Below are 25,420 nucleotides of genomic sequence, written 5' to 3'. Positions count from 1 at the left end.
GCAGCTGAAGATTGGGCTTGCTCCATGATTTGTGGCTGCACTTGTCTTGGAACGCACCATATTTCAATTAAGGGTTATGGGGATAAGGCTGGAAAGGGGTACTGATGGTAATGATCAACCATGATCTAAAATGGCGGTGCTGGCCCGACGGGCCAAATGGCCTACTCCAGCTCCTATTGTCTATTGTCTATTGTCTTAAATTGATTAAATTTAGACGTGCGCCACAGTAACAGGCCCTTCTGGCCCACGAGCCCAATTACACCCAATTAACTTGGCAACCTCCCGGTATGTTTTTGGAGGGTGGGAGGAAACCCACCGGTGAAAAGGTCCAAACTTCTTGCAGACGGCACCAGACTCGAGCCTGGGCCACTGGCGCTGTAATAGCGTTGAGTTGACTGCTTCGTGCTAATCATAGCTCGCTGAATGTTGTAGATGGTAAGCTTGTATAGCTGAGGTAATCTGTAATGCATGGTGATTCACATGGACATCCTGACACCTGGATGTGTGCAAGGTTATCAACCCTTCATATTGTCATGACAGCCATTCAGCCCATCGTATTATACTGATTCAATCCTCCTCCTCCCTAATCTTCCCTATAATTTCTTCTTCTAACATTTTCATCAACTTTTTCCAAGCACAAATTAACCTGGGATGTGAAGGGCAGGGGTCGAATAAGAATGTCTGGAGAGGCATGAATCCAAATCGGATACAGAGAGGTCATGGAAACCCCTACACAGATAGCAATGGAGGTCAGGATCGAACCCAGGTCACTGGGGCTGTGAGGCAGTGGGTCTACCAGCTGTGCTATGTGTCGCTCAATAGCATTTTGATTGCAAAGTAAAGCCTTTGCTCCCTCTCCCCATGACCAATCGTAGGTAAGGTTGCCATTTATGACGCGCTTGAGAAAGTTCTCAGAGCAGCATGTGGCAACATCATATCCAATACCATCCGAATGAGATCTTAAGGAGGTCTACGAGATGTTTTCACAGGGTGTTAGTAGCAAACACCAGAGGACATCTGTACAAGGTGAGGGGAGGAAGGTTTGGGAGAGGTGTCGGGTAGGTTTTGTTTCACACAGAGTGTGGTGGGTACCTGGAGTGCATTGCCCAGGTTGGAGGTGAAGGGCACAAGCCCGAAACGTTGGTTATGTATCTTTATTTTTGCTATATAAAGTGCACTGTTTGACTTGCTGAGTTTCTCCAGCATCATTTTTACTTCAATCATGGTGCCGGCATACTTTCGAGTTGCACTTCTGGAACAATGAGGACATTTAAAAGACTCTTAGATAGACACACGGATGCAAGAAAAGTAGAGGGTTTTGGGTGCGAGGTTCAGATTATTGAGTCAGTTTGCATACGTCGGCACAGCATTGTGGGCCAAAGGGCCAGTACTGTGCCGGAATGTTCCACCCCCATGCCTCGCTATTGATCCGTTGCAGATGAACCTCGCATCCAGGTTCTTCTCAATGAAATACACATCAATGGACTCTTCCCTCAGCTCCTGTTCCAAAGAAAACAATCGCAGCTCATTCACTCTATTTCCTCTTTCATTGAGCCTTTGTGCGCGGAGGGCTCAGGCCAGCAACGAGCAGTGCACACATGCCAGCACAACTAGACTTCGGTCTCCCCCCCCCACCTCAAGTTGAACGGTGCGTGAAGAATTTTCAGTTGTTTGCAACCGCTGTAAAAATTTCCAAATCCAATACATTCCAGAGAGATGAACATCCTCTTCTCTTGAAACATCTGCCTTTGAGCACAGTCATTTCACAATGATTTTTTTTTTCCCTTCCTGTTTTGATGAACAGGGAGCCAGCTGCTTTTGGTATGTTGTTGCTCCCCACCATTCCAGATTGATCAGTGTAATTAAAAGAGCAGTGCATCTCCTGGATTAATACCATTTGCAATCAGGGGAATGGGCACCATCCCAATCCATGGTAATTTGTGTGGTGGCTGGATGCAAAATCTAGGACAGAGCACCCATTGTTAGGAGGTGGAGGAAGAGGGCAGGGCGGTGGAGCACCTCCGGGTTCGATCCTGATCTCGGTCGCTGTTTGCGGGGGATGTTTGCATGCCCTCCCCCTGCCCAGTTTCCTCTGGGATGCTCCCATATCCTTTCACGACCCAGAAACTCTATGGCCGTGAGGTGGGCGTCATTTGATGGACGTGCCGCTGGGCAATGCGGGGGAGCAGCTTTGAGCTGGCGCAGACATAATGGGATGAATGGCCATTGAGGTCAAATAATAAAGACGATGTAGAAGAATGTTTTGTATTGAGTTAATGTTGCAAGTCCATAAAACTCTGGTTAGAGCAGACTTGGTCACCTCATTAAAGGAAGGATGCAGATGCTTTAGAAAAGGATGCTGTTTGGATTAGGAAACATGTCCTATGAAGCAAGGTTGGCAGAGCTGGGGCTTTTCTCTTTGGGAGAGAAGAAGGATGAGAGGTGATTTAGTAGATGTCCTATAGGATCATGAAAGACACAGGTAGGGTGCACAGCCAGCAACTTATTCCTAGCAAATGCTAGAGGACCTTGGTTTAAGATGAAAGTTTAGGGGAGATGTCTGAGGTAAACTATTTTTTACTCATTACAAGGGGTGGTGTTGCAGGCTGGTACAATAGGGCACACGGATGTAAGGAAAATAGAGGGTTATGGGTTGTGAGGTAGGGAAAAATCAGATTGTTGTGGGTTGGCACAACATCGTGGGCTGAAGGGCCTGTGCTGTGCTGTAATGTTCTTTGACCTATGTTCTACATGTGAGTGTCCTGGCTCCGAAGGAACACTGCCTGCCTTTAGAAGGAAATGTGCAGTGACGAATTGGCAACGGAAGCTTTTGTTATTGAAGCGGAGGCTTGTGAGCGTACATACTGAATGGAATGACCACCCGATGCTGGGTCTTGGGTCGAAATCCTGGCCACACATTTGCTGCAGATTCCAGCACCTGCAGTTGCTTGCCCCTCTTCTATTGGGGGTGGGGGGGTGTGAGTCCTCTGAGTTCACAGCCCGTCACCGTTCTGATGAGATCAGGGAGAGGAGTGAAGAGGCTGAGGAACGGGGTGGGGGGGGGGGTTAACCCTCCGTGCGCGTCCCAATTAAGTGGGCTCGACAGTGCTTGTGATCCGGGGGGAGGCTGTGTGGGTAAGAGAGAATGAGCCCAATTTAAATTCAAAGCACAATCCACCCAGGTTCCAAATAAAGTACAGATTTTGAATTCACATGCACAAGAGTTGGTGTCTTTGAACTCTTGGTGACAGGCTGCTGAGAGGATTGTTTTGATCTTTCCCCTTTTCCTCATTTGAAGTTATCAATATCCCCTCAGATGTGAAACAGCCTCGAGGATTATCAAGCATTAGTAAATGATTCTTCAAAGGCATTCCATTCGACCCTTCCACTCCATGTCAGCTCTGAGTTAGCCTATCAATCCCATTCCTCCATTTTCTCTCACCTATCTATCAGCTTCCCCCTTCCTTGAGTCTCCCTCCTCTCACCTGCACACCGGGGTTAATTTACGCCAGCTGATCAACAGCCTGCAGCCTTTTCCCCAGGGCTAGACGACGTCTGGACAAAGTGAAGGGAGGAAAGCTTAGGGGTAGGCTTGTTCCCACAGAGAGTGGTGGGTACCTGGAATGCATTGCCAGGGGTGGAGGCTGGAATATTAGGGGCATTTAAGAGACTCTTAAACAGGCACACGGATGGAAGAAAAATAGGGGGTTACCAGGTAGGAAGGTTTATTTTGGGAGGAATAAATAGGTTGGCAAAATATCGAGGGCCGAAGGGCCTGTACTTTGCTGTGGTGTTTGATGTTCTCAAACATTAATTTAAAACTGTTTGAAGAGGGCGTGCAAAATTGTTGAGGGCCCCTTCCGACATGCACACAGCACCTTTTAGCTGCTCCCATCGGGGAAGAGATACAGGAGGATCAGAGCCAGCACTACCAGGCTGAGGAGCAGCTTCTTCCCACGGGCAGTGAGAATGCTGAACGACCAAAGGAACTGCTCACTGTAACCATCCGAGACTCTCATCTTTATAAAACAATATTTATTTATTTGTATATGTGAATACTTGTCCTGTGTATGTATTGCTTGCATGAGAGTTATGTCTGGTTGTGTGTCTGCATGTTTTACACCAAGGACCAGAGAACGCTGTTTTGTCTGGTTTTACTTCTACAATCGGATGACAATAAACTTGACTTGAAAAGATAATAAATATAAAGATATGCATGGTTACCCTGGTGAAAGAAAAAAAGGAGTGTTACAGAGTCCAGACAGCCCGTTTGTGGTAAAGGTTCCATTATTGTCAAGGAATACTACATTTAGAAGGTAACATACATGAAATCCTTTAACATTTGTCCACCGTAAGGCAGACAAGGAGTCACAACTTTGTCCAGCACCCCTCACAGAAACCCTCAGCACCTAGTGTTCGTGGGCAGTCTCCCCTCCATGTACTGACCAGGCCTGAGCCTGCTTACCTTCCGAGATCAGACAATCTCAGGCGTATTCAGGCTTTTAGGTGCTGTGTTGAAGCAGTCACTGATTAGTAATGAAGGGAGATTCAAGAGCCTGATTGGTGTTGGAAAGAGATTGCCTTAAACTTGGAGGTGAGCGACAGCAGGCCATGTATGGGGAGGGGGGAAAATGAAATTGAGATGAAGGGGCAGTGAGTCACTTCAGCCTCTCTGAACTCAGTGTGCTGCAATGGACTGAAGTTTTAGACAGGAACAGGAAGAGGGGACAAGGCCCAGATCAGCATCTTGTGTCAATCTCATAGAACATTACACCGCAGGAAGAGCTATTGACCCAAGTCAGGTCAAGTCACCTTTATTTATCGTTCGTACCATGCTCGTACGGTAAAGGTGAGATAGTGTTTCTCCAGGACAATGGAGCATATTTCCATAAATATAAGAAATTAAACACATTGAAATATTACGCCGTATACAGTAAAAGTCCGTGGTTCACTATCCCCATATCTTCTGGGAATTCAGGAGCCTGATTGTTTGGGGAGAAAACAAACTGTTGCCCAATCTGAATGTAACGACTGGAATGCTATAGTATCTCCTATCAGATGGCAGAAGCGAGAATAGTTTACGTGAGGGGTGTGTGAAGCCCTTCACAATGTTTATTGTCTTTCGCCTGCATTGAGCGTAGTAGATGTCCTTCATGGTAGGAAGAGAGCCCCCAGTGATCTTTACCACTGACTTCACTATCCTCTGCAGAGTCTTGCGGTCCAAGGTGGGTCAGCTTCCAAACCAGACAGTGATGCAGTGAACAGGATGCTCTCGATACACCCTCTGTAGAATAGAGGGTGGGAGGTGGACTTTCCTCACGTTTGTAGAAAGTACAGGCGCTGCTGGGTTTCCTTGGCTATGGAGCTGGTGTGAAGGGACCAGGTGAGATTCTCCACCAAGTGAACCCCAAGGAACTTGATACTCTTGACAACCTCAATGGTCGAGCTGTCAGTAGTCAGGGGAGCGTGGTCCCCCCGGGCCCTCCTGAAGTCGACAACTGTTCTCTTTTATTTTATTAACTTTCAGATCCAGATTGTTGGCTCTGCACCAGTCCTCTTCTTTCCATGCCAGCTCTTTGAAAGAACTCGAATTGTTCCCAACTCTCCAACCAAGGATCTGTCCAAAATACTAACCGAGACTCGGACTGGACACAAGAGCAGCGCCACGCGATCAGAAGTGCCAGCTCTCTGTTCGGTTACCAAACCACAGTGCCCCATCTCCTTCTGAGGTGTGCAGGGAAGATCCCACGGCGACATCTTGAAGAAGTGCAGCATCGATCAAGATAGGGAAAAAATGAAACACAGAAGTAGGGAGCAGCACAGTTGGCGCAGCGATTAGCGTAATACATTTACCACACCAGCGATTGGGATCGGGGTTCGAATCCTGCGCTCTCTTGCCTGCGTGGGTTTACCCGGGGGGGGGGGGGGGTGGTTCCAGTTTCCTCCCACCGCTGGAAACGTACTGGGGAGGTTGTAGGTTAATTGGGTGGCACAGGCTCGTAGGATGAAATGGCCTGTTACTGCGCTGTATGTCTAAATTGTAAATTTTTTAAAAAGTCTGGAGACGCTGTGATTGCAGTAAAAACACACAGAAAAGCTGGAGGAACTCAGCCGGTCTCGCAGCGCCCATAGAAGGTAAAGATAGATTAGCGATGTTTTGCGCCTGAACCCTTCAAGGGAGAAGCAAAAAACAGGTGTCCGAAATAAAGACTGGGGAGAGAAAAGGGGAAGAATGTTTGGGGGGGGGGTGGTGGTGGTGGTGAGGCCAGACCAATAGACAAAAAGAGTGTTAATTTGATACAATAGGAGAGAAGCTGATTTTGGCTTTGTGAAAGGAAACACAGGGAAGAGAGAGAGAGACAAAAGTGGAGGAAAGGAGACAGGGGTAGGGTGGATCTAACGGAAACTGGAGAAGTCTGTGGTGACACTACTTGAGCACAACAGCAAAAAAAATGGCCAAGACTCTCTTTGAAGGAGAGTGCAAAATCTCTGGTTTGCTGCGAAGTAGTTAATCAGTCTTGTGGTGTAAACAAAGGTATTGTACAGGATGCAGCATTTTGCTGGGGCTCCGATGGGTGGGAGAATATGTGCACAATGCTCTGATTCACTCATGTCACAAGCTGAAAATAGTGGATTAAAAAAAAACAGTTGATGATCCATGACCCTCAATGACCTGCAATTCAAACAAAGGGTACATCATGGTGTCTAGGAGACCACATGGAGAGGTATAATCTGCGTTAAACTTCGAACGTGGTAATTACATCTTATCTGGTGTGGAGAGATGGCATGCCTCTATTTTTATCTCATTGTGGGGAGTTCCTGCAAAGTGATGCCTTCGATGTAACCTGCATCCTGCTTCAAGAAAACAACTACTTTTCCTCGAAGGTGCTGCCATTTTGTTTAAAGGGGACTCTGTCTGCTCATACCTGATGAATGGCTCAGGCCCAAAACGTTGGTTGATCCAGTGGTAACCTGCTGGGTTCCACCAGCACTTTTTGTGTTTTTACAACATTTCGTCTTTCACTTTAGTCCAGTGGTTCTCATCAACTTTTTTTTTAAATCCTCTATTTTCAACTTGTGTGTGAGTGGGAAGGGAAGGTTGAGGATCACTGCTCTACACCCAATTGTTCCTGAAATGTTTTGCTTGAGAAAAATTGTCATTTGGAGTTCTGAAACCATGCACATAACTAGTCAATTAGGGACGATTAAACAGTGGTTTTCAAACTTTTTCTTTCCACCCACATCCCACCTTAAGCAATCCCTCACTAATCACAGAGTTCCGATGGCATAGGGATTACTTAAAGTGGGATGTGAGTGGGAAGAAAAAGGTTGAGAACCACTGCTTTTAGCCTTATTTTGACAATTACCTTATTTCTCTTTGTTGTGACTAAAATTTAGTTGGGTACGCATTTGCACCATGGCGGAAATTTAAAAAAAAAAGATTTTATTCACAACAAATTTTAAAATTTAAATTTAGATGCACAGCATGGTAACAGGCCACTTCAGCCCAGAGCCTGTGCCACCCAATTAACCTACAACCTCTGGTACGTTTCGAATGGTGGGAGAAAACCCACACACACACACGGAGAATGTGCAAACTCCTTACAGACAGTGTGGACTTAAACCCTGGTCCTGATCGCTGGTGTTAGCACTAACCACTACTCTAGTGGTGCTGTCCTTATTATTTATAAATTATTTAATAAGAGAAAACCGTTCTAAGTCTTGTCACACCCTTAGTGTCACATCCATACATTCCCAGCACTGAACATTGTTACCTACGGTCTGTATTTACACCATACCTTATCATTACTGCCCACTCTGTTGTTTGAGGGTCTCAGCCCCTCAATGTCCAGGTCACTAAACTGTGGCCCTTCCCCACAGCCCCATCACGTTGCCTGCGCCAAGCCTCGGTGCGACCCTCAGCACGTACTCCTGCAGCCTGGAACGTGCCAGTCGGCAGCGTTCCCACACCGAAACCTCTGTGCGCTGGTAGGCCAAGAGGTTTTGGGCAGACTGGAGGGCTGTTTTCACTGAGGGTCAGGCAGCATCCCTGGGTTGAAACAGTCAGTCAACATTTCAGGTCTGGGTACTTTGTCAAGATTTAAAAACAGGTGAAATACCCATGTAAATGGGGAAAGGAGCTGGGGGAGGGGCCCAGAGCTGATGGGGTCTTGGTGTGGTAGATGGAGAGATCACGGGGTCGGGGGGGTGGGGGAGAGAAAAGTAACTCCAGGAGTAGGTAAAGAAGGGGCTGAAATAGATGGGGGTGAGGTGGTTACCTAAAATTAGAAAACTTAGTGTTAATGTGGCAAGGTTTCAGGTTGTCTAGAGGGAATATGATACGCTGTCACTCCAGTGACAAGTCTTGTCTCGGCCTCATCCATGGTCAGGGTGAAGCTAAACATAAATGAGGAACGGCACACATAGAACAAAATGTAGTGCCCGATCTCGTCTGATCTCAGAAGCTAAACAGGCTCAGGCCTGGTCAGGACTTGGATGGGAGACCATCAGGTGCAGTTTAGGGGGCGGCACGATTGGCGTGGCGGTAACCGCAACCCCTTTACAGTGCCAGCGATTGGAACCGGGTTCGAATCCCACGCTTCCTGTAAGAAGTTTGTACATTCAGCCCTTGACTGCTGTTCGAAATGTACCAGGGGTGTGGGTTAATTGGGTGTAAATTGAGCGGCAAGGACTCGGGGGCCAAAATGGCCTGTTACCTGCTGTATGTCTTAAAAGCAATTCTAGCACAGTACAGGCCCTTCAGCCCACAATATTATGCCGACCTATATAAACCAACTCAACAATATAACCCTTCCCGACCTCACACCCATAACCCTCTATTCTTGCATCCAAGTGGCTACCTAGGAGTGTTTTAACTGTCCTTATTGTACCAGCCTCCACCACCACCCCAGGCAATGTATTCCAGTCCCCCATGGAGAAAAACATGAGAACCACTGCTTATCTCATTGTGGGGAGTTCCTGCAAAGTGATGCCTTCGATGTAACCTGGATCCCCCTGTGTATGGAGAAAAACACTTACCCCTTACATCTTCCCTAACTTTCCTCCCCTCACCTTGTTCCTTCTGGACAGCCTTAAAGCGAGCACCATGAACATCGATTTTTTTCCAGTTATAGGTGACGCCCCCCCCCCCCCACCCACCCCCATCTGCTCTCACTGTTTCTTTCTTTTCCTACTGCAGTACTGTTTTCCCCTCTGGCTAACTTTACTTTCCCCCACCCCTCACAATGGTCTACCTCTCTACCCATCTCTGGGTTGAGCAGTATTTTTTGAGATTGATAAACAACAAATATGAATGCGAAACAAGAAAATCAGGGAACCAGAGCGAAACTAACCCCAGGAACTGATTGTAGGGAGGTGTAAACACCACCTCCGTGACAGGAAGCATTGGTCGACAGGGAATATTTTCATGGTTTGCTATTTCAGGTTAGACCATAGGGGAGGAAATAGGCTATTCAGCCCATCAAATCTATCCTGCCATTCAATCATGAGGTGATCCATTTTCCCACTCAGCCCTCTTCCCATAACCTTTGATGCCCTGGCTAATCAAGAAGCAATCAATCTCTGTCTTAAATACACCCAATGACCTGGCCTCCACAACCACTTGTGGCCACAAATTTCACAGTGACTAAAGAAATTCCTATGCATCTCTTTTCTAAAGGGACACCTGTTGTGCCCTCTTCTCCTAGACTCTCCCACCATGGGCAACAACCTATCTACATCGACTCTGTCCATGCTTTTTAACATTCAATGAGATCCCCCTTCATTTCTAAATTCCAACGAATACAAGAGGTGTCAAACGCTCTTCATATGATAACCCTTTCATTCCCCAGATCATCCAAGTGAACCTCCTCTGAAACCTCTTCAAAGCCAGCCCCTCTTTTCTTAAACAAGGAGCCCAAAACTCCACACAGTCCTCCAAGTGAGGTCTCACCAGTGCCTTATAAAGCTTCCACATCAAAGCCTCTTGAAACAAATGCTAGCGTTGCATTTGCCTTCTTCACCACTGACTCAACCTGCAAGTTTACTTTCAGGCTCTCCTGAATGAGGACGCCCAGGCCCCTTTACATCTGGCTAGTTTTAATTTTCTCCCCATTTCGAAAATAGTCTGCCTTTTTTTCCAAAGTGCATTTCCGTACACTTTTCGACATTGGACATAGAAGGGCCAAATACCTTCTCCTAATCTGTTTAAGTCTTTCCACAGCCTCCCTGTTTTCTCAACACTGTCTGCTCCTCCACCTATCTTCGTATCATCTGCCAACTTGGCCACAAAGCCATTCATTCCATAATTAAACCATTAATGTACAACATTAAAAAGTAGCGGCCCTAATATTGACGCCTGTGGAACACCACTAGCAACTAGCAGACAACCAGATAATTATTCCTTTATTTACTCTGCTTCTTGCAAATTAGCCAATGGTCTACCCACGCCAGTACATTTTCTGTTATACCATTTGCTCTTATCTTAAGCAGTCTTGTGTGCAGCACCGTGTCAAAGGCCTTCTGAAAATCTGAATAGACACCATCCACTGCATCACCTTTATCCAGCCCACTTGCCACTTCTTCATAGAATTTCAGTTGGTTTGTCAAGCAAGATTTTCCCTTAAAGAAACCACGCTGGCTTTGGTCTATCTTGTTATGCGCCTCCAACTACTTAAAACCCCTCGTCCTTGACGATCGACTCCAACATCTTCCCAACCACTGACGTCAGGCTAACTGATCTGTAATTTCTGCCGCCCTCTCTCCTTGAATGTCGGGGCGACAGTTGTGACTTTCCAGTCTTCCAGGACTGTATTAGAATCTATTAATTCCTGAAAGATCATTACCAATGCCTCCCCCAGTCTCTACCGCTACTTCTTTCAGGACCTGAGGGTGCCATCCATCTGGTCCAGGTGACTTATCCACCCTTAGACCTTTCAGCTTTCTGAGCCCCTTCTCCCTTGAATTTGTAACAGCACCCACTTCCCTTCCCTAATACCCCTCGATATCTGGCACACTGCTCGTGTCTTCCTCAGTGAAGACTGATGCAAAATACTAATTTAGTTCCTCTGTCAGCTCCTTGTCACCCATTATTATTTCTCCAACATCATTTTCTGATGGTCTACACTTGCCGCTCTTTTACTCGTTAAATACTTGAAGAAGCTTTTGTGTCCTTTTTGATATTATTTGCTAGCTAACCTTTGTTCTTCATCTTCTCCCTCTTTGTGAGTTTTTTAGTTACATTCTGAAAGTTCTTTTAAAAAAACTTCCCAATCCTCTATCTTCCCACTAATCTTTGCTTCCTTGCACTTTTGCTTTTACGTTGGCTTTGACTTCTCTTGTCAGGAATCAACTTGTCGGCCACAGTTGTGACATTTCTGCATTTGAATATTTTCTCTTCTTTCGGCATTTAGCATGCGCCTTCCTCATGCCTTGCAGTAACTGCACCCATTTCAGCTCTGGAGTCTTTCCTCTCCCCCCCCTCCCCCACCCCCCCTTTCCAGTACTTTGGCCAGTTCCTTCTCGTGCCACTGTAATTCCTTTCACTCCACTGAAATACTGACACATCTGACTTAAGTTTCCCCTCATTCAATCTCATATTGCGACCCCTGCCCCCCCCCACCATGGTTCCTTTAAGCTCTCCATCTCTGGTGCATTTCTCAACACCCAATCCAGTACAGCCACTCTCCTACAAGCTGCTCTTAAAAAAGCCATTTCATAGGCATTCTTGAAATCCAGTCCCAAACTGGTTTTCCCAATGTACTTGCATGTTAAAATCCACTATGTCTACATAACGTTGCCCTCTGACACACCTTTTCTATTTGTTGTTGTAATTTTTTATTCACATCCCGGCTACTGTTTGGGGGGAGTCTGTATATATAATTGCCAACAGTGTCTTTTTCCTCTTGGTGTTCTTAACTCAGCTCACAATAATTCGTGCCCTCTCCTTCTGATCCTATGTCATCCTTTTCTACTGATTTAATGGCATTCCTTACCAACAGAGCCATGCCATCTCCTCTACCAACCTGCCTATCCTTTCGATACAGTGTATCCTTGGACATTCAGTTCCCAATAACATCCATTTTTTAAAAATATTTTATTTATAATAAGCACATGCATAGATACAGTTTTCGTATATCAAAATAGGATGCAAAGAAAATGATTAACACGTTGAATTTATATATAAAAAGAGGGGAAAAAAGACTAAAACCCCCTCCTACCCCCCTACCCCTACCTACCCAAAAAACTCCAAAAAAATATAAAGACCCTGAAATACTAAAATAATAAGAATACATACTGATTTGGATTGCTCTTGGAAACTCTTGAAGATCTCGCATAAAAATATTTCACGATAAGATAGTTGATTAAGGGAAGACTTCCTGAAACCAGAGGAATCAAAGGAATTATTATTGACCTCTCAAATTTTTCGTAACTTTTTTCTGACGGAACACAACTTTGAATTTCTGCTTGTCCCCTTCCTCATGTTAAAGAGACGACAGGTTTCCAAGTTAACAGCGATGCATTTTCTCGCGAATTTAGCAAATTTTAACTGAGAATCTAATTTAGGAATTGTAGCTCCAAATTTTCCTGACAAAAATAATTCGGGATTTAATGGAAAAACAGCACCAGTTACTTGTTGCAAAAAATTACAAATAGAAATCCAAAATGATGTAACTTTTGAACAAGACCAAGTTGAATGTAAAAATGTTCCAATCTGACTTCCATTTTTAGGCATAAAATATAGTTGATGTAGAAAATTATATTGAAGTGTTACAGAGTATATAGATATGTTTTTGGGAGATAAATTGGGGCAAGTATTGTTAGAGTAGGTCACATACAAACACTTTAAAACAGATCTTATTTAAAATACTGGAGCTCTGCTAATGCTAGACAGGTCGGGGCCTCAGAGCCTTTGCAAAAGCTTTGGAGAGTGCCCAAGAGACTTCACTGATAGATTGTTGTTTACAAAAAGGCAATAGATGAAAGAGCCACATTCTGTCTGGAGAGGAACTTGCTATTCTAAGAGGGTCATGTGGTTTTGCAAGCAGAGAGAGTCAAACAGACTTTCTCTCTTAGAGAGAGAGAGAGAGATCAGTTCTACAGTGATACAGTCAACAACAGCAGCTGGGACTGGAACAGGACAAGCTGGCAAGCTTGTGGAAAAACCCCATTTGGAAGATGGGTTGTGAGTGCTTAGTTTAGCCTGGTCAAAGCCCTTGTGGTTCATGCAAGAGGAGAGGACTGGCTGTCTAATGTTTCACTTGAAATAAGAGAAACAAAAAGGCACTCTGTGATGACCCGAAAGAAAGGGATTATCATCTGGAGAACCTTGAAGGGGCAAGGTTCTTCGGCAAGACACTGAAGTGGCTGGGTTTCCAACGTACAACGAATCTTTCTCTGAAAGCCAACAAGAACCTTCCTGAGCGGTAACCATTTACCTTTCAAGCACCAAAGCCTGGTGAACTTTATCAATGTTAAATTCTGTGCAATTCTGAATTGCCTGCAACTCGTGAACTTGGAGGAGTGAGAAGGGAGATTGGACTGTGAACCAAAGAACTTTTCTAAACTTACACACACATTACATACACGTGTGCTTAGAATTAGAAGAGGGGGGGTTAAGTTAGGTTAGTTAAGTCAATAGTGATAAGTTAAAGTGTGATTCTGTTTTTCATGTTTAAAGATAATTAGAAGTAACTTTTGTTGAAGTAACCATTTGTCTTGGTGAATATCTATTGCTGTTAGGTTTTGGGGTCCTCTGGGCTCATGACAAAAGCAACCTATATCTTACGTTAATTGTATTAATCATAATATCTTTAGACAAATTTTGTCATGACTGTTGATCTATTGATATATTTAAATCTTGTTCCCATCTTTCCTTCGACAATAACATCCATTCTTGACCCGTGACTGATGGCTACAGCATTATGATTGCCAATGTGTAGCTGTGCTACAAGACCATCCACTTTATTTCTTATGCTGTGTGCATTTAAATACAAAACCTTTCGCCCTGTGTTTATAATCTTTTTGTGACTGTGCCACTATTGCATTGCATCTCAACCCTAAGGCTGCAGCATTGCCCCATCTGCATGTCATTGCACATAAACCCCTTACCAGCTGTCTTTACTTGTCTGCCAACTGTATCTTCCTCTGCCTCTTCCATTTGGTTCATACCCCCCCCCCCCTGTGAATCTAGTTTGATCCCCCCCCCCACCCCCACCACAGCATTAGCAAACCTCCCTGCCAGGATATTGGTTCTCCCTCAGTTCAGGGGCAACCCATCCCACTTGTACAGCTCACCCCTTCACAAGAAAAGGTTCCAACAATCCTAGAACTTGAAACCCTACTCCCTGCACCGTCTCCTCAGACACACGTTTGTCTGCAATGTCCTCCTGCTCTGATCCTCCCTGGGAGTAATCCAGAGATTACCACCTTGGAGGTCCTACTCTTCAGCTTAACTCCCTAAACTTGCCTTTGCAGGAAGTCTGCCCAACTCCTGCTTACTTAATTGAGTTTGTTGTTGAGGAGTCTGATGGTGGAGGGGGAGCAGCTGTTTCTGAACCTGTAGGTACGAGTCTTGTGGTTCCTATACCTGATGGTAGTGGAGAGAACGGAACGTGTGCTGAGTGGTCTGGGTCTTTGATGATTGCTGCTGCTCTCTGATGGCAGCGTTCCCTGTAGATGCTCTCGATGGTGGGGAGGGTTTTGCCTGTGATGTCCTGGGTTGTGCAGGGCTTTACGCTCAGGGGTATTGCTGTCCCCAGACCAGACCACGATGCAACCTGTCACCATGCATCTGTAGAAGTTTGCCAGGGTTTTGACAAGGTTGAACAGAACCTCCACAAACATTTGGCCACTCACACGCTGGTCTCTCTGGTTGAACTTTCCTTCCTTTTATTGGCTATTTAGCTGAAGCCAATGAAGAGATTTAGAGCTCCAGACCTGAACCTCCGAGGCGGTCAAGAACCCCTCAACGCCCTGGGCACCTCTCCACATCCCAGTTCCGATATCTGGTACCTCTTCAGCCAGTTTCGAGCCACCCTCCAGCAGTCCACAGCTCGACGCGAGCCTCATGACAGCAGTCTCCAGCAACCCCATGTTTCTGGTGCCCTGCTCCAATCCTCTGTTCCCCCTGGAGTCTTCAACCCCTCGAGGTGGCTGCCGATCTGAGGCACCGCCATCTCGGGGCGCAGACCCCTATGGTCGCGGGGTCTTAAATAAAACTACCTTTAACGGGCTGTTCAAAGCCTGTGAAGAGCTGGCGGCAGTTGACTGGGCATTTAGACCAGGTGGGAGCACTGCATCTCCAGTGCACCAGTGCACCGCTGTTTTCAGTGGCACGCTGCACACCAGGATTCATTATCAGCAAAAATTGTCCAGTGCCCCTTGCAGCCAGAGAAAAGGAAGCAAGTCACTGAGTGTCCGTGGATTTACCTCCAGTGCTCCCACAGCCTCTGCAGTGAGCTAGCTATCACAAGACTGCAGATACTTGGAAGCTTTTCATTGAGCCCCCTATGATGTCAGGCAAGATACAAGTTATTCATGATTATCATGCCTGCAGGTGGTGTCCTCCTTTATTTATGACTCAGTGGCATGCCTGTAATGTGGAATTGTCCTGTGCATCGTGTTTAATCAAGGCACGCCCAGAATTTGAACGTGCTCTGCGGAGCTGTTGTTTCTGACAATGGGTTGTTCAGTAAATCTCATGTCAAGCTCTGTCTGGGTGTTGCATGCAATGCTTTCCAGTCAGAGCTCGGAGATCTTGAGGAGAGCGAAGGAATGCACAGACGTGCTGGAGAAACTCAGCAGGTCATGCAGCATCCATAGGGAAGTAAAGGGGAACCAATGTTTCAGGCCTGGGCCCTTCTTCAGGGTATAAGCAACAAAGAATGAAAATTTGGGGTGAGTGAGGAGAAGAGGAGAGGGCAGAGAAGAGAAAAGATTAATCATAGGTGGAAGGGTTGAAGCTGGGAAGCGATAGGAGAAGGGGATAGCTCTGTGAATGGAGAGGGAAGGGGCTGGAGAGCTAGAGAAAAGGATGCAGAGGGATAGGGAAAGAGAGAGAGAGACATCGGGAGAGAGGGCTGGAGTATGCCCAGACAGAATATGAGGTGTTGCTCCTCCAATTTGAGGAATTTAAGGTTTGGCAGTGGACGAAGGAGGAGGTTCTCCAGATGGTGGTTGTAATCTGGAAGTGAGTCTTTTACTCCAATGCAGGACGTGTCTGGGAGAGAACTTGAATTGACAATGCACACGGAGCAAGTGCAGGAAAGCATGATTCGTGTAATTTGACATGGGCATAATAGGGGTCTATGCTATGCAACTACGTACCTCCGGGTTAGGGTGTTGGTGAAGGAGGGAGTGCAGGAAATGTTCAGCAGACGGATGGTTACACGGTCATAAGAGTTGAGAAGGCTGGCCCTGTGCACTCATGATACATCTTAGTGCATCTTGAAGAACCAGTCTGTGGGCAGATCCACACCTCATTCCCACGCTGATGTGTCTGTCCATGTTCTAGTACTGGCCGGCCCAACCATGGCCTCGTACCGACATATCTGTCCAAGGTCTGCTAGGTGGAGGCTACATGTAAATTGGAGGTCCAACACATTCTCTAATATCTCGGCAGTCTTCATCCAGGTGCCATCAAATATCGATCTCCAATTTCTTGTGACCTCTTCCTCTTTTTTTCCTCCTCCCCCCCCACCACTTTCTTGCATCCCTCACCTTTCTCTTTCCTTTGCCTGTTGCCCACACCCTTCCTCCACCTTCCCTTACTCATCATGGAGCAATCTTCCTCAGCTCCTTGTCCCGCCCACCACCTCCCGGATCTTCTCCCCATCCCACCGGCATGTAAAGGTGTGACTTGTAAACTTGTGCTCCTTCCCCTTTCACCCCATCCCACCTTCTTATTCGGGCGAATGTCTGATCTTTGGCAACCCCGAGGAAGAGCTCAGGCTACTGATTCCTTTCCATGGTCATTGAGTGACCTGCTGAGTTCCTCCAGTCCATTTGTGTTCTGTTCCAGCTCTCCAGATCTGTTTGATCTGTCCACTCTTCGGAGATTAGAAGAAGGAGAACGATCTCGTTGCAAGGTGTAGAGGTCCACAAAGACTCGCTAGGTTTCTTGCTTCCCATTTCAGTGGCGATTTCCAAAAATGGTTTCTTTTGGAGGAGTTACAATAACTCTGGGACCCCGTTCGCTGCATCTTCAAGATTTGGGTATTCACCACGGTAACAGGCAATTTGGCCCACGAGTCCATGCTGCCCAATTAACCTCTGGTACATTTTGAAGGATGGGAGGAAATTGGAGTCCCTGGGGAAAACCCATGCAGACACGGGGGCATCGTACAAACTCCTTACAGAAAGTGCGGGATTTGAACCTCGGTCCCGATCATTGGCGTTGTAAAGGCATCGCACTAACTGCTACGTCCCAGTTGGAAGATGATCCAGAGGACTGAGTTCTCCTGGAACATTTCATCTTTGTGGCAGTGTCTGGTTTGTGTAGTCAGGTGATCATCATAGCAACACCCCCGTATTACTACCAGCAGGAGACAGTGGTCCGTTGTAAGCATTTAGAACACAGTAGTCACAGCACGGACAGCCTGCGGGGATCACGTCACAAATCAGTTAAAGACTTTGAGCTGTTTATTCATTCCCGACAGCAGTGAATATCCTTCTGTGATATGCTCAGCTCATGAGACAATGCTGACTCGAACTCGAATCGTTTTTGCTGTTTAGTTTATACCTTCCATTTAGACATTCAGCACGGTAACAGGCCCTTTTGGCCAGTGCCACCTAATTGCACCCAAATGACCTATGATTTGAACGGTGGGAGGAAATCGGAGCACCCGGAGGAAACCTATGCAGATACAGGGTGAACGTACAAACTCCTTAAGGATAGCGCTGGATTCGAATCTGTGTTGCTGGCGCTGTAATGGCATTGCTCTCTCCGCTTTGCTAACCATGCTGCCCTGTGACTCTCCCTGGTGATCTAAAGGTGTGGCCGTGTTGCAGCCCCTTTGCCCACTGTCTCCACCATGGTTGCCGGTAGCGCATTCCATGCACCCACCACTCTCTCAGCTCACTGTATGCCCACAGTGCCCACTGGAGCTGTGCATGTGTGTATACACACACACACACACACACACACACACACACACACACACACACACACACACACACACACACACACACACACACACACACACACACACACACACACACACAAATATGTGTCTGGGCGCACACATAAACACAGAGGGCAGAGCAGGTGGCACACCCTGGACTTGCTAGGAGCAGTCACATTGTCCCACATTTGCCATTGTAGGTGAGCCCTGACAGGCTTGTCCAGAGGCAAGGCCAGGAAGGCCTTGTGATAAGTCGGAGGACACAGAATGCATGAAATCCAAGGAGGCCTTGCTTTGTGGATGCAGAATTATAGATGGTGACCAGTGGCGTTCCGCAAGGATCTGTTCTGGGGGATTCCCCCCCCCCCCGCAACCATGATTTTTAAAAATATATGTGAATGAGGAAGTGGAAAGGTGGGTTTGTCAGTCTGCAGATTATTCGAAGGTTGGTGGTGTTATAGATAGTCCGGAGGATTGCCCGAGGTTACAGAGGGGCTGAGAAGTGGCCGATGGTGTTTAATCCAGGAAAGTGCGAAGTGGATCATTTTGGTGGGTCAAACTTGAAGGCCGAGCACAATGTTAACGGGAGGACTCTGAGCAGTGTGGATAAACTGAGAGATCTTGGCGTCCATGCCTCAGGACACTCATAGCTGCTGCACAGGTTGGTAGTGTCGTTGAGAAGGTGTATGGTGCATTGGGCTTCACTAACCGTGGGATCGCATTCAAGAGCCGTGAGGAAATGTTGCAGCTGTACAAGACCATTAATTAGACCTTGCAGGGAATACCGTGTTGAGTTCTGGTCACCTCGTTACAGGAAGGACGTAGATGCCATAGAGAGGGTACAGAGGAGATTTACAAGGAGGCTGCCTGGATTGGAAAGCACACTTTATGAGGATAGGTTGTGTGAACTTGGTCTTTTCTCCTTGGAGGGACAGAGGATGAGGGGACGACCTGGTGGAGGTGTGCAAGATATTGAGAGGCACTGATTAGATTGACGGTCAGAGGCTTTGTCCCAGGGCTGAAATAGCCAACACGAAGGGGCATCGTTTTAAGGTGCTCGGGGAGGGATGCAAGAGGCAAGTTCTTCTCACAGAGAAGGTGGTGGGTGCATGGAATGCGCTGCCGGCAACAATGTTGGAGGCAGGGACAATAGGATGGGCTAAAGGAATATTAGATGGGTACTTGGAACTAAGGGAAAAAAAATGAAGGATTATGCAGTAGGGAAATTCTAGGCAGATAGGTTATAAGATTGTGGGCTGAAGGGCCTGTACTGTGCTGTAGATTGCTATGTTCTATGACAGAAGAGTCAAAGTGTTGGCTCTCACAGGGGAAGGAGCCATGCCCATTCCCAGTGGACAGGAGGGTGTTGTGTTGTAGGAGGGAGACCTCCATTGGAAGAACTGTAAAGTGCTGACGTCCCGTTTGAGAACCCTGGGGGTTGTTTCTCTGCTGGTTGGTCTGTGAAGATTCTGCTCCCTTGACCCAAGTCCAATTCAGAGTCTGACACTTCCTCTGACCTTCCTCATGTCCGTGGAGGAGCAGCTCAAATGGTGGAGCTGCTGCCCGGTTCAGACCCGACCTCTGGTGATGTCTGTGTGGAGCTTGCGCATTGGGCTTTTCGATGTCCTTCCACTTCCAGAGGGTTGGTGAGCTAATGGGCTGTGGTAAATCGCCCTTACCGTAAAGGTGAGTGGCGGAATCAAGGGGTGCAAACACAGTGGGATTAAAGTAGGATTTGTGTTAATGGGTGGCTGGTGGCTAGCACAGACTTGATGGGCTGAAGGGCACATTTACTTGTGTGTTTCTTCGTCTCTGTGAACAAAATAAAAGCCAGGAGCCCTCTCTTTGTTTGCAACAGAATTTATGGGAGTTTCCTTGGCTGATTTGAGTTGAAGGTTGAACCATATCACACCCACATTCTGGCACTGTTGAATGTTATGCTCTGCAGTAATCCACAGCTGTGATCTGCTCTCTGAAGGGGAAGTGGAACTTCAACAGCTCAACAACAGTACATTTTAAATATGATTTGAGAAAAAGGGAGAGAGCAGAATTTTATTTTAAATTTATTTTATTGACAATATAGTTGAAGCCAATTCTGTTCATTTAAACCTGCCGGGTGTTGTAGGTCAATTGGGAGTAAATGGGCAGTACACGCTCGTGGGCCAAAATGGCCTGTTACCGTGCTGTATGTCTAATTTTAAATAAAATTTAAATTCAACCCCCCCCCCGGTATATTTTCGAAGGGTGGGAGGAAACCAGAGCACCCGGAGGAAATCCACGCAGACATGGTGAGAACGTGCAAACGCCTTACAGACAGCGGAAGATTTGAACCCTGGTTGCAGGGTTGTGTTGACCGTTACGATAACTGTATCGCCCATGTATCATGTTTGGGGGGGTACCCCTTGAAGGAAGATGAGGTCGCTGTAATTGGCCACAGAGTGGGTGCAAGTGGTCTTTGAAGGGGTATCTTGGAGACCACTGATGGAAGGGGAAGGTCTGAAGTGTCTCCAACGCCACAAAGCAAATGGTGGCACTGCCAGTGCTTCAGTGCCGGAACGGCAGAGAACAGGGAGCGGAGATGCTTTGCTCTTCCTCAGGGTTCTACTGGCCAGTCCTACCATGCAAGCTTTAAACAGCCTGTTGAAGGAGTGGTTTATTTCAAAATTCTCCGAGCGCAGGGTTTGATGGAGGCACCTGTGTTCGACATCAGCCTCGGAGGGTTGCAATCTTTGGGGATGCAGTGGACTGGTATCAGGAAATAAGGAGATCAGCCCTTCCCCTCCTCCCCACCACTTGAAGAGAAACAGAGGAGAGAGGACAGTGACCATGGCGGAGGACCGGCAAGGGCCTCTGCGGCCAAAGAACACACAGGCGGTGGGCTGACTCAAGGTGAGCAACCCGTGTGGGCTGCTGGTGACTGCAGGCGGTCAGGGGACACGCACCAGGCTGCGGACTGGCTGAAGGGGCACCAGGTATCGGAACAGCGATGCGAGGGGGCGCCGAGGGCTTCCTGATCGTCTCAGAGGCCCGGATCTGGAGCTCGGGTCGTTGATGGTTTGGACTGAAGTCTGCGTGGCTGCGGGAGCGGGTGGATTCAAATCCACGGATACTCAGGGACTCTGAGTGCTTCTTTGATGTAAGGCGCGTCGTGCAATTTCTTTGTCTACCCTATGATAGACTAAAGCAAATATTGCATAAATTTATATCTGTTTTATTGCGTGACAATAAAAAAATGTCATCCCACACCACATTGAGTGGCTTTTGTGCATCTCCGGGAGATGCCAAAAGGAAAACAAGAGGTGGAAAGTTTTGGAGAAATATTTCCAGAGCTTGGTGGCTCTGAAAATTCGTAAAGAGGGGGATGATGAAATCAGAATCAGGATTTATTGTCATGAACAAGTCATGAAATTTGGTGATTTGTGGCAGCGTCACAGTGCAAAAATTCATATAATAACCATTTTACAACAATAATATAAAAAAAACAGTGCACGAAAAGTAAGGCAGTGTCTTTGGTTCATTGATTATTCAGGAATCTTGTGGCTTTGGGGAAGAAGCTGTCCTTGTGCCGCTGAGTGCACGTCTTTAGGCTCCCGTACTTTTTCCCTGATGGTAGCAAACGAGCCTGCAGCTGACGTGGACATTTACCCCCTCCATAAATCTTCGTCCGCGAAGCCAAGCCAAAGAAGAAGCAGAGTGAAGAGGGCATGGCCTGGGTGGTGGGGGTTCTTGAGGATAGAGGTTGTTTTTTTTTAAGACCCCGCCTCATGCCGATGTCCTCGATGGAGTGATCCAGGGATGCTTGAAAGTCTGAAGTTGGGGGATTGTCGAGTTCCTCAGCTCGAAGAGTAAGGGAAGGGGTGAGATCATGGAGGGGTGGTAAATGAAGAAAGGAATCTTTGCTCAGGCAGCAGGGAAATGACTCTTGCAGTACCTTCTGATGAAAGCATGGACGGAACTCTATTCCCCTCTGCCCAGAACGCAACTGAGTCACACTGGTGATTGTGAACACCAAGCTTTCTCCATTTGCGCTCAATGAGAATGAGTGAGTGGCAAACCCTTTCCTGTATCTGAGATGGTGCCAGTGAACAGTTTGCTCTTTGTAACCCAAGCCAACAATCAGTCTTACAGATTGCAGAAACATTGGATGTTCTAAAGGACAGTACCAAAGATCACTGTGTTCTTCTTGTCACTGGAGTTTGTGTTTTTTTCTGGATTATGTGTCCTTGGAGAAGAATTTACCCGAACGAAGCCTTGCCTAAGTGAACTGAACAGTTTTTTATTACATTTAAAGATACAGCATGGTAACAAGCCCTGGCCCACGAGCCCATAAATACACAATTAACCTACAACCACCATATATTTTTGGAGCGTGGTAGGAAACCGGAACACCCAGAGGAAACACACACCTACACGGGAGAACATACAAACTCCTCACGGAACTGGGCTGCTGGCGCTGTAATAGTGTCGTGCTAACAGCAACGGTAACTGTTGACCAGTGTCCTCTCTCCAAAGGGAGTTCACCTCGTACTGTTCATCATCTGGACTTTAAGCTGCCTCTTCACCCCTTCCTGACTTTTTCCCCTGACCCTCCCCGCCCCCTGCAATAGGCTTGATCCCACCCCTTCGTTATTCGGTGCCAATAAAGGGTCCCAACCCGAAACATCGTCTGACCACTTCTCCCAGGCGGATGCTGCCTGACCCACTGAGTTCCTCCACCTTCTCGTTGTTCGCTCATGATCCCAGGATCTGCCTTTTTTTTATGAGCCTCTCTAGAGTTTAACTGTACCCGCATGGGGCGTTTTCTTGACAGTGAGGCTTACCCCAGGCTAGAGCATGAATGTCAAAACTAGAGCCAAGAGCAGGGAAGCAAATTGTTCAGTTCCTTTTACTGTCACGATAATACATTAAAAATTTAATATGCACAATAAACTTCAAATTTTGTCTGCATCAAGATTTGCATTGCGCTTAGCCTGCCATCCCAAACCACAGGAGGAGAGTCTCCCGCCCCTTAGAGTCGCTGAGTATCCGTGGATTCACTTCCAGCGTTCCCTCAGCCGCACAGACTCCATCGGCAGTCCAAACCTCTGACACGATCAGGAAGCCTTCGGGGCCCGAGGCCCTTCAGGAGACCTTCTTGTCCTTGGCACCCTTTCGAATCCTGGCTCTGATAACTGGTTGCCATGAGCCGGTCTCCAACAACCCACAGCCTGGTGTGAGTCCTTCAACTGCAGGTTGCCAACAGCCCCGTGTCAGTCCTTCAACCACAGGTTGCCAGTAGCCCACAGCCTGGTGTGAGTCCTTCAACCGCAGGTTGGCAGCAGGCCACAGCCTGGTATGAGTCCTTCAACCGCAGGTTGCCAGCAGCCCCATGTCAGTCCTTCGACCGCAGGTTGCCAGCAGCCCACAGCCTGGTTTGAGTCCTTTTGCCTCAAGCCACCAACAGCCCACAGCCTGTGTGGGTCCTTCAGCTGCAGAACCCCTTAATGGTCCCCTACCATGGTCACCGTCCGTCCACTGAGTCTGCCACAACCATCAACCACCTATCAATACTAATCCCTTTTTAATGTCTTCCCTTGTTCTCACCAATTACCCCCAGGTTCTGCTACTCATCATCACAATTTGGGGAAAATTAGTCAGATCACTGGAGGTAAAATGGGCAAATTCAGGATTGAACCCAGGTCTCTGTCATTGGGAGACCATGGGTTGACCATCTGCCCCTTTGGAGATCCTTCCAATACTGTTCCTGTAGCGCAGTGGTTCCCAACGTTTTTATGCCCCTAAAAATTTTTAATATGTTCTCGCACCCCTTAAAGTAATAATTTATTTAAGAATAAAGGTGAAGGTGACCAAAACCAATTTGTTTAATCAATTTTTAATAATAAATAAACAAAAATGAAGCATATGGAAAAGAAAAAAATTACAATAAATTAAAAGTTGCATAAACCCTACAAAAAAATTAAATTTTCATCTATGCATGAAATTTAATCTTAAAAAAAATGTTCTAATGTTCATAAGCCAATTTAAATTTAATGACTCTTTTGTTCCTGTTTATTGCTTGAGTTTTTCAAAACGTGGCACTTTGTTGCTGACAGCAATCCACACGTCTGCCTGTGCACCCAAGCGATTTCTAGATTTTGTCTTTATTGACAAAAGGGCCCTAAATCCAGACTCGCAGAGGTATGTCGTCGTGAATGGGATGAGCACAGTTAGTGCTTTTTCACAAAGTCTTGGAAACATGTCCATTGCCGAACACCAATATTGTTCCAAAGTTTTGCTTTCAAACTGCATTTCAAGAACACGATTTGTGCGCAGTTCAATAAGATCTTCCTTCAGCTCTTCATCGTCTGACTTATTATCCAAATTGAAGGAGTATGGATTTATAATCCATTCTTCAGCCAGTTCTCCTCCTCCAAAATATATACATCAAATGACTTTGATAGTATTTCCAAATGATCCACAATTTCTTCACACACACTTGGAATTAGGGACTTATGGTCATCAACCATTTCTTCGAGTGATGTAAAATTTGAAAGATTCCCTCTTTTAACTCGTCGACACCAAAGATGTAACTTCTCTTTGAAAGCATTTAACTTTTTGCAGCATTTCAATATGTTTATGTTTTTCCCCTGAATAGATACATTCAGGTCATTTATACGAGTGAAAATATCACTCAAATAGGCTAGCATTTGGTTGAATACTTGTGATTCCATTTCTCCGGGCAGATCATAGTCACGTTCCTTCAGAAAAGCTTTGACTTCTCGCAGTTTGAAGAAGTGCGTTAAAGCTCTCCCACGTGACAGCCAGCGGACTTCTGTGTGGGAAACCAAAACTGAATGCTCACTTCCAAAATCTTCACAAAGTGACTTGAAGAGGCGGTGGTTCAGAGCACGACCCCTAATCCAGTTGATGGTCTTCACAGAAGTGTCAAGGACCTTTTTCAACTTTGGAGGCAATGTTTTTGATGCCAAACCATAAGAAAACAGTGGGTACCTTGCAAGTGCGGAATCTCTTGTTTCATCAGTGCAAAAAATCCTGATTTATTTCCAAGCATAGCAGGGGCACCGTTGGTACACACAGAACCAATAATTTGGATATCGAAGTCATATTTTGCAAAGTCCTTCACACACTGCAAGACACCTTTTTTCCTTTTGTGGTTGTTTTCAGATCTTCACAGAACAGCAAATCTTCCAGTATGACACCATCATGGACATACCTCACTAATGCGATGAGTTGACTGCAATTTGCAACATCAGTTATTTCGTACAACTGCAGAGAGATTTTCAAGGGACTAGCCCTGA

The 25,420-nt window shown here is 46.5% G+C and overlaps 1 protein-coding gene across 5 annotated transcripts in view; it reads left to right on the top strand.

Moving 5' to 3' along the window:
- The window catches only part of tacc1 (transforming, acidic coiled-coil containing protein 1), a 151,162-nt gene that overhangs the window by 44,863 nt on the left and 80,879 nt on the right, over positions 1-25,420 (top strand). The window lies entirely within an intron of this gene.

Source organism: Narcine bancroftii, chromosome 2, assembly GCF_036971445.1.
Source record: "Narcine bancroftii isolate sNarBan1 chromosome 2, sNarBan1.hap1, whole genome shotgun sequence".
In the NCBI taxonomy this organism is placed as follows: domain Eukaryota; kingdom Metazoa; phylum Chordata; class Chondrichthyes; order Torpediniformes; family Narcinidae; genus Narcine; species Narcine bancroftii.
This window is presented reverse-complemented; position numbering and strand designations above follow the sequence as displayed.